The sequence below is a fragment of the Myiozetetes cayanensis genome, unplaced genomic scaffold (genome assembly GCF_022539395.1).
Source record: "Myiozetetes cayanensis isolate MyiCay16 unplaced genomic scaffold, myiCay2020 scf12, whole genome shotgun sequence".
Lineage (NCBI taxonomy): Eukaryota > Metazoa > Chordata > Aves > Passeriformes > Tyrannidae > Myiozetetes > Myiozetetes cayanensis.
Window position 1 is genome coordinate 30,184,323 of NW_026086826.1, and position 10,401 is coordinate 30,194,723.

The 10,401-nt window shown below is 44.5% G+C and overlaps 1 long non-coding RNA gene across 1 annotated transcript; it reads left to right on the top strand.

The window, feature by feature from the left end:
• The first annotated feature begins 1,874 nt into the window (after window positions 1-1,874).
• On the top strand, window positions 1,875-9,020 carry LOC126635501 (uncharacterized). Its single transcript, XR_007627730.1, has 3 exons — window positions 1,875-2,015; window positions 7,490-7,575; window positions 8,339-9,020. It is a non-coding gene; the product is annotated as an uncharacterized LOC126635501 (long non-coding RNA).
• The last annotated feature ends 1,381 nt before the right edge of the window (window positions 9,021-10,401 follow it).

The window sequence follows — 10,401 nt, forward strand, 5'->3', positions numbered from 1 at the left end:
AAGTGTCCGAGGCCAGGTTGGAGCAACCTGGTCCAATGGAAGTGTCCCTGCCCAGGGCAGGGGGTGGAATGAGATGAGCTTTAAGGTCCCTTCCAACCCAAACCAGTCAGAGACTCTGTGATTTTAAGGAGGCTGGACTAAAGTCTGATCCTTTGGACTGTACATGTTCAAGAGCTGTTAACAAATTTCTAGTTTATGGCTTTCCTGTAGAACTTGGAATGTGGTTATTGTTTATTTAGGAGCAGTTCAAATTCAATGCTTTCCAGCTGCATTAAGTTATGGTTGCTGGGCAGTGGTATTTGCAAATATGTTCTACTTGTACATTATAAAAATGCTGATTCTTTCCATACACCTGTAGGTCTTTTGTGCTTCCATAAGGACAATAGTTTCTGTGGCTGAAACATCCTGTTCAGAGGGTTACAATAAAACACTTTGCACTTGAATTGTTTGCCTTCCTGACCCCTCAGCTTTCTGCCAGCTTCTGACTGTGCCTGCAAGTAAGAGCTTTGTACTGTTTGTCCTTGGGGTTGCACTTACTAAATGTGTTTGCTGCCTGTACTGCAGCCTGGGAGCTCCCAATTTGCTTCTCCTTCTTTATATTTTTCTCCATCTGAAGCTACATCATTACTAATGGAAAATCAGTATGTGACTAAACTGAGTTAGAAATTTTCAATTATGAGTGTTTCTTCAAATATTAAGGAAAGTAATACTGTGAAATCTCTTTTACAAGCAAAGCTCTTTTTTCAGCCTTTACAGAAGAGCTCAGTGTCCCTCCATTTTATTTTTTTAGTTAATGCTAACATAAAGCCATGAGAACAAAACTGATTTAGGAGCTGGACTGTGCATTTGTAACCTCTGCACAAGCAGAAGAGTAGATTTCTGAAGTTACTTTACCTCTGCTTACATGTTTCAGCCACAATAATGTTATGACTAACTTAATTAGGGGGGAAAAAAAAGGAAGAAAAATATAGGCAAACCTTTCTGTCCCGTGAAAGGAAGGCTATTCCTGCTGTATATCCCTGCTGGCAGGGAGGCAGGAGGTTAATGAGAACCCCAACTCAGGGTTGTTTTTCCCATGTGCACAGGAACAAGCCAAAGGTGAGCTACACTGTTTCTTGATCAAGAGGAATGAATTAATCTTAAACCCCACCATTTACTCCAAAGAACACGGAAATTTAGTGTAACTGTGTCCTCACTTTGTACTGACAGTGTCTGAAAAAATAACCTGAGCCGTGGATTCTCTTTGATTTCATCAGGGTCATGTTATGGTAGGCCAGAGCAGCACAGGGAAAAGTGCAAGGAGCACATCTGGAGCAAGAAATACTTCTCCTACATCACCAGTGTCTCCCCTCCAGAGTCTGAATTACCACACAGCCTTGGGAGGGGACAGAAAGGCTGGAGAGATCTAAAATTCCAGCACTCTGCCCGCGGGGCTGAACAAGCTGCACCAAGAGTATGTCCCATGCGCTCAGTGCCACGTGTGGCTGCTCTCCTGAGCACGGCAGATCCCATGAGAAGGTCATGCGTGCCACTCCGTGGCCCCATCCTTTCAGCACAGGGGGTGATAACTGCTCCAGGCTGCCTCGTGTTACCTGGGAGCGTGAACAGTGCTGGCTGCGATGCCCAGCTGAGTTCTTTGAATATATGTGTATGCCCCAGTGCCATCCTGACAGGCTGGGTGTGAACCTACCAGCACAGTCACCAGAGGCAGTTAAACAACAAACTTCATTTTTATTGAGATGAAATTTGGTCTTTTTGTCTTTTGACCCTGGTGTTAAGGGCTCACTTATTGTCATATGTGAGATGAAGAGTTTGTAAGATGCTGTGGTGCCAAGATAATTGCTGTGTGTGTTTTGTTCCAGCTCCAAAGCTCCGCAGCCATCCCTGCCACCAACAGCAAGTTCCTGCTCCTGTCAGTTGAAAGCCTGTTCACCTTTGAACTCAGTGGGAACGAGAACTGGGCCCGTGTGTAACTGTGGGAAAGAACTGACTGTAGTAACATTTCCATCAGCCCTGTGAGTAGATTTGAACCAAATTACTCAGGTAATTGCAGCAGGGTTTACTTACAGTTTTACATCCTTAATTACCACTCAAGTCTCCCACATTAGGAATCATAGGTATTTAGGGACAAGAGGAAAAGGCATTAGTGATTTTCTGCAAGCTGTGTTCTGACTCAAAAAATCACATGGCCACTCCAAAAACCAGAGTGTGTATTCAGCTTTTGTGAGTTCTAGGAGGTACTGGAGCAAACAAAGCAGATGTTCATTTTATATCAGTCCTGAGGCCTGAAGTTTGGAAAGAAACTGAGAATGTTGTCTTGCTTTTCCCCAGAACTGATAATCTATCTTCATCTCTTAATTTTTGCCTCTTGTTCATTTATGGTCTGTCTTCTGAGTGTCCTTTCTTCAGTAATTTTCATTGCCTGCTTTTATGACACTTGGCAAACCCCAAGGTGGTAAATTACTGCCTCTTCATTAGGAAGAACAATCCCCAGTGGCTCTACCTTGTGGTATTTTATGGGGTGCCTTATCTTTTCCTTTCACTTCTAAATGAACAAGATGTGTTTGATGGGAAAGGGGAAGTGGCATTTCCACTTATAAAGTCCAGTTTGAAATCTGTAAGTGAAAGCTGGCTCCCTCTTGGTTTTGGAGTAGTCACTCCCTAGTTATGAGTGAATTTATTTGGAATTCTGCTATACTTACTTTTCTTGAAGTTTTCCCCACCGTAATCTCTGATCCCATGACAAAAATGAATGACTGCAGTCTCACAGCAGCTCACAGAGATTTACAGACCTCATTTTGCAGCTTAAGAAGCTGTGGCTCAAAAAGGCCAAGTCATTGGTTCGAGTCACAAAGGAAGAATGGAGCAAAACTGAGTTAAATTTGGAACACCCAGGTTCTGTATCAACACTTTCACCCTAAAGCCATCGTTCTGGAGTGATGCAAAGAGCAATATGACTCATGCACATACGTGTCTTTTTTATATAACTATTTAGAACAGGACCAACTTATTAACATGAATAACCCAGGATGATTTTTGGGAGGAAATATCCAGAAAGATGTGTTATCATTTGGATAAGATAAAACACTTGAGGTTTTTTAAGTCGTCAGTGAAGGCTGATGGCCAAAATAACTGGCTGGCTGCAGGTACTGCTGTAGTATCTTCCCATCCTTCCTAGCTACCTCCCTGAAAAATTAAATGTTGGGACTGCAGACTGCATATTTGGGGAAAGAGTAGCTAATGGCATGGTCAGAGTGATAAGTCTGGTGGAGGACACAGAACAAGGAAACAATCTCAAGCTTTCCAGAACTTCTCAATTTCAGAATTAAAAACTCCAAACCCAACCCAACCAAACAGGCAGAATGAAGGAGATATCATTTGACACCTTGTGATATCATTGCTGTCAGCAGTACCCCTCCCCCAGTCTTTCCCCAGCCTTCTCCACTCAGTCCATCTTTATCCACAAACTAAATCTCTTGACAAACCTGACTTGGCCAATCCTGACTCCTCCTTACCTTAGGACTCGCTTGGCTCCTTATTATCCACGGCCATTTTTCCAGTCTGCATTCACATTCCCAGGCCCACCTCTGGTTCCTCTGCCTGAAAACCCATCCTTGCCCACCACACCTCTCAACACTGGTTCCTTGGGAACTCTCTCTGCCTGCCTCCAGGCTGCTCCCTCCGTCCCTCCGAGCAGAGCCCAGGGAGCAGCTGGATGTCACTGCTCCCCTGGCAGATGCTGAGACTGGCTCTCCTGTCTCACACCACCTGCACTGTACCTGCAGCTGCTGCTGCATCCGGAGCAACAGGAGATGGGAGACCTAGTCCTGGGCATGGGAAACACACGTCCTAAGTCTGGGTGGTTGAAGCACGTCAGTTCTGCAGAACAGCCTCGGATCGTTCACCTGCTGCCTCTTCTTTGTGCCGAGGGACCGGGCACTGGCTGAGGATGAGATGCCTGCGGATTCCAGGGACAGGGATGGCACTGCAGTGTGCCTTTGGCTGGGTGTTGTGCTGCACTTTCAGGGCACTGGGATTTGGTGGTGGCCACGTGATTGAAAAGGCTGAAATACAGAAGATGAGCTAGTGGGGAAGAGGCACAAGCTGCAGCTGGACTAGCATTCCCTTCAGGAGAAGGGGAAGGGATGACAACAGCTGTCACAAGAAGGGATCCCTTTCTTGCTGCTGTACAAGCAAAGCAGAGATGATCTACAACAGCTCATTGCACAGCCTGTTGCATTACTTGGGCTGACTATTCTACAGTCACTTGGAATTCCATTCATAACAAAGAAAGGAGAGAATTTTTTCGGGATGATCCTGATCTCCTTCTATGAAAACAGAAATATGACAGACGTTATACGTGCATCCCACCCCCTGCCATGCGCAGGGACACCTTCCCCTAGCCCAGGTTGCTGCAAGCCCCGTCCAGCCTGGCCTTGGATGAAGGTGATGGGTGCATGACAAACTGTTATTCCCTAAATGCCTCAGTAATAGGGAACAGAGGTTGAAACAGGTAAGAGGTAGACTTGAAACTTTAATTGCAGAAAGCATTTCTTTGAATGACATGTAATGACCTTGTGGAATTTGTGTCCCGAGGAGGTGATGGAGGCTGATTCGAAATGGGATTGCACAAATTCATGGATGCCAGGTACATGAATAGCTACTCCAGAGAACAGTCAGAGCTGTATCCTCTAATATCCCTGCCTCAGGAGGGACCACAGGAAGGGGCTCATGGACTCTCCCGAAACAGCATTTTCTGTTCCCAGGTGTCTGGGAGATGGACCATTTGCCTGAGGGCCTATAAATAGGCCTGGGGTTGCTAAATATGTATCTCAGATACTTGGATTTGCTTTAGTTTTGAGTACTACAGTACCCAATAATCTGTGAGAAGAATACAGTGTCCATAAACAGCAGATAGAACTCTCGGGGGTATTGGGAAATCAGCTACAGCCAGGCACAAAAATAACCACTTCAAATACGTACTGAGGAAGAGGTTACTCCTTCGTGGTCCAACATTTTTGGTATCCAACAGAACTTGGGCCTGAAAGAGCCAGCCAGCATTGCTGCTTTGGTTTCCTGAGTACCTTGGAGGTGTGGAAATAAGCAGGTTTGGACTTGCAGAGGTCTCTGGAGGCTGAATTCCAGGGGGATGGTGCTGGAATGTGGCCCTTTTTATCTCTCCAGAAGCTGCCCACAGTTAGGGTGGGTGCAGCCTGAATTTGGGGATTTTTTAATGGCTCAACATACTCCTCATGCTGTCAAACCCTCACAGTGCAGCAGGGATGGACTCTGAACCTGTTCTGATCTACAAGTGACCCGATCTACTGCCAGCACATCCCTTACCACAGCGAGTGAGGTATCTGGGGGACAAAGAACCCCCAGTTAAAGGTATGAGATGAGACACTTTGTGTCATTTTTTTTAATTTGGGCTCAGATTCCTTTCTGGGTCAGTACATTTGCTGCATATTGATTTCCCTGGAGTTACATAAGGCCTAAACCAGCCCTTTGTCACCAAAAGCAGCACAGCTGTTTCCAGGACCATGAGTCATGCATGTGACTTCTCTTTTTAACTTCCCACTGGCTGTTTAAAAATACACTTTAAATCGGTTCTGCTTTTCAACACTAAAAGAGAAATGGCAGTAAGTTTTCCCAAGAACTTACTGCCCAAGATTTGGGCCAAACATTAAGTTTGTGTTAAACTTGTGAGAAGTTGTGTTAAACTCAGATACTGACATGATGTGATAGAATATGGAACATATATATCTGATTACATCTAAAATTCAGGTTAGAGGTACCGGAATTGTCTTATTTAAGATATAGTGAAACAAATTAATGTTAGCAGTGGTGGGGAAAATTGAGAATGTCAGGCTACCCTGGCACTTTTTTGGGAATGTGTTCATTTATAGTTAATTAAACATGAAAGACTATGAAAGTGGGTCTGCTGGAAAAAATAATAAATACAGGTAGAGGGTGAGAGTGAAATTCTCATTGAAGTATTTTGTGTAATCCCATCTGGATTAGCAAAATAGCCACTGATGATTAAGAGCAGCTTTTCCTTGGCCTCTTCCTGTGGTGTTTCAGAGCTGTAACAACCTGATCTTCGTGTACTTGTTTTTGAACCTTGTTTTGTTTTGCTCCAACTTTGTGCCAGGGGTCTAACCTGACCTGGATGTGCCTCCCAAGGGAACTCTTTGTGCTCTTCTGAAGTAACATCGTGTCATTCCTGTCCTGGGTCCCTGCCATGATCCCAAGCTGGAGCAGTTTGTGCTCCCAGCATCTCCCAGGTGCCTGCTGGGCCGAGCCAGACGCTTTCATTATCCACGGAAAGATGCCGAGCTGTGGAGAAACCACAGGAGCTGCCCCAAGTGCCCTGCAATCTGTGCCATGCCTGGGGAACTTCATGGCTTCGTTTATGGGGTGCAGTCTGGCCTATTTGCTGTCAGGCTCACGAAGTGAGGACTTTAGGACACCTCTCCTCAACCCAAGTCCCTCTGGCAGGTTTAAAGAAGGCACTGCAGAGCTTTGAGTGGCTCCCCAGGACAGGCTCCAGCACACAGGCACTCCAGTGGCACTGCAGAGCTTTGAGGGGCTCCCCAGGACAGGCTCCAGCACACAGGCACTCCAGTGGCACTGCAGAGCTTTGAGGGGCTCCCCAGGACAGGCTCCAGCACACAGGCACTCCAGTGGCACTGCAGAGCTTTGAGGGGCTCCCCAGGACAGGCTCCAGCACACAGGCACTCCAGTCCTGTCTGAGGAGCAGCACTGGCAATCAGGAAACTTGCATAAAGCACTCTGAAGGTGAATGCACACCAGTTCAGGAAAAATTTCTTCATGGAAAGGGTGAGCAGGCATTGGCACAGGCTGCCCAGGGCAGCAGTGCAGTCACTGTCCCTGGAAGTGCTGTGGCACCTGGGACACGGGTTAGTGGTGGGCTCCGCAGTGCTGGGGGAACAGCTGGAGTCGATGACCTTAGGGGGCTTTTCCAACCTTAATGAATTTATCATTTGCAGTTCTAGGAATACGTGGGAGCAGTGGCTTTACAGCAGTTTGGATTTGCTGAAGTCACATCACTAATTATACAATATTCACATATCATATTGTATTTGCATGATAAATATATGAAATGCATATATTTGCACTCATCACCTCTAAGGCTTTTGATCTGTTTTGTGAGCTGAGAGGACAGCATGTATCCTCCTGGCCGCTGTGTCCAAGGTCAAAAACTCGGGGAAGGGTTGATGAGTGACATCTCCAACATTTTTACAGTTTCATTCATCTCACACACTTGCATAAATTTAAAAAAATGAGTTATTTTTAGTAAAAAGAAAGGCAGAGGCATGACGATGCAAGAAAGGCGGAGGCATGACTTGGCAGTTCTTGTGTATATTCTGTGTGTGTGTATATATAATGTATGTATAGATATATTCACGTGTCTATTATGTATGTCTGTATGTTATATAGGTATATATAAACCCCTCTGGTTTTGCAGGAAACTCAAAAACCCGATGTCAGGTTTCTGTGATGGATTTTTCCGAGGCAAAAATCTGTGGACTGGCTTCACACCACCAGCACAGGGTAGGTAAAGTACTGCATTTGAGAGGACAGGCACTAGATTTTACATCAGTGCGTACTGACACACCCAGAAATACAGAACACAGAATACAGAATACAGAAATACAAGAACACAAATACAATTTATATTTTTATATATATGTCTGTGTGTGTCAAAGTTCTCTCCCAGCCCAAACCAAGACGCTGTGTGAGTTGTACAGAGCCAGGGCAGTCCTTAGGTGGGAGGTTTGTCCAAGCTACCTTCCTTGGGATAGCCCTGGGAGTAACCACATGCACAGGTCAGGGCAGCACCAGGACCTGGCTCTACCTTTTATCAAGCAAAGCTGCTGCTTAGCAACTATTTTCTGCCTGGATGAAAGCAGGAACCTTGCAAATCATAAACAAATATGTAGGTCCAGGCAGAGGCCAAGTTAAATAAAATATCCTTTACCCCAACCCTGTCTGCTCCTTTCAATTCATGGTAAAAATTTCCATGAAAAACAAGAGGGAGTGTAGGACACAGAGATTTAAAGGAGGGGTTTAAAAGAGTAATAAATATGATGCACAGGAAGTTTTCAGCCACTATAGGAAATAAATAAGACCTCCAGATGAGATAATTTAATTCAGTCTTTTAAAGGCAAAATTTAAAGTGGATTTTAAGTTTTCCTTTTTTTCCCCTCCACAAATAATAATTACAAATATGTGTTATTTCTAATATGTGTTATATATAAAACTTAATGTGGAATGAGGAGGCCAAGGAGTCACTTTGGATATCTTTATTTTGCAGGTATTTTTGGCCATTCTCATGCACTGAAATGTCATTAATGCCCAAGAATGAGCTCCAAAAAGAGAGTCCCTGCCAGGGGCCTACAGAGATCTTGCATTTGCTCACTGACACCACGTGCTACCTGAAAAATTGCTAAAAGCCCAGTTTCCAGAGGTCTTTGTATCCTTAGAAATGCAGTTGGCCCCCAGACACTGCACTGTCAAAGGAAAATCTAACGCAAACAAAATGAGGTTCCTAAATCTCAGGGTAACTGGATGCTTAACCTATTAAGGTGCTTTTGAAAATCCCATTAGGCATCTAACTCACTTCCCAGCCTGGCTGTGGGTTAATCCCTGGGGACTGATCTCTCTGTAGGCATCTCCCTATATTTTTTGAGTGCAATACACATAATCACAATATCCATGTAAAGTAGCATAAAATCTCCCCACAGGAGGAACAAGACAGGCAACCCCACTGTTTAAGGCTTTTTACCATAGAATTTCCACGTTTTGGCCCTGAGGGCTGCGTTTGTACAAACCCATGTTGACACACTCACTAATCTTGGGAGGGCTTTGAGCAAGGAAATTGTATGTAAACCAGAGGCATGCCTGCATAATGCAATCATAAACAAAGTTAAGCAATATAAAAATACATATAAATTTTCTGTTTATCTTCCTATATCGGGTGCTGTAAAAAGCTTGATGAATTGTTAGTGTTATTTTTGAGCAGATTAATCTGGTTTTGTCACTAAGTATTGGGTGGGTTTTGGTAAGAGACAGAGGAGTGCTATCAACTCTGTTTAGGAGGCATGGAACACTGACAGACTTTGTGATGATGCTCCTGATACCACTGCTCTTAAAAGACAAACTAAACCTCTAAAAAGTACCTTTTTAAAAATAATTCTGGTTAAAACAGAAGTATCTGTTTTCTGGGAAGCGTCTCTGGTGGGAAATCACAGGGTTGTGTGAAAGGGAAGGAGGGTTTCATTTTCATAAGGTTTTCCATCACAAGATTGATGTTACCCTTGAGCCTGAAAATGGCTGGCAAGAGACTCGTGGGTGACTGGAGGGGACTGTCACACAGTGCCTGTGGGGAGAGGCAGAGCGAGTCCCCCTCTGAGACAACTGATGCTTGGCAGGTTGCAAACAGAGCAAAACTGCGAGTAACTGCCCTCAGAACGGAAAAGGGAAATGATATCAATTAACTTTGGCTGCATTTCCATCAGTGTTTATCAAGGGAAGTGACTCCTGGGTGAAAGAGAACATCACATACAGGGCATTCAGGAAATCACCACCAGAGCGGAACCCCGAGGAAAATTTAACGGGGCTGCTAGATTATAACTGGTGTCTTTCATGCCCACCATGGAATACACAGGGAGCTCATGTGATGGGAAATAAGTTCACAACCCCAGTCCACGTGAGTGGATGAAGCCTTCTCGTGTCTTGTGCTCTAATTGCAATTAATAGCTCTGTGTACATGAAGCCTCTTAGCAATTAAATGTTCTGCTTGAGCTTGGGGTCAGGAATGTACTCAGCTGGAACTGTTGAGCTGGAGAAGGGGTGTAAGACCAAAAGCAGTGTGAGAATAAACAAACACAGCTCCTTCATGGAAAACAACGTAGGATCACAGAGTCAGTAAGGCTGGACAAGGCCTCCAAGACAATCTCATCTCGTGAGTGCTGATGTCCCAGAGAGATGGGCAGCAACTTGCCCAGTTGAGCTGGATCCCTGTTTTAATCAGCAGGTAACATCCTCAACAGAAGGAGATACTGGTTTTAGGTATTTACACTTCATTATACAAAACCTGTCTTCAGCTGAAAAATAGGTTGTTTAAGGAGGGAATAAATACAATGAATCCCTTTGAAATGCAAAACTGCTTTGGGTTGTAGCAGAGTAAATATTAAAAGTACTTCTTACTAATCAAGCTCAGATGTTCCCTGCCCGAAACCGGATGCACAGCAGTCAATGGGTTCAATACAACAAAGACGAAATATAATTAATAATAATAATAATCCATGCAGATTCCACCTGAAGGGCCCTATAATACCCTACTCCAGTTCTCTTTATCTCTGCACAGATGTCTTC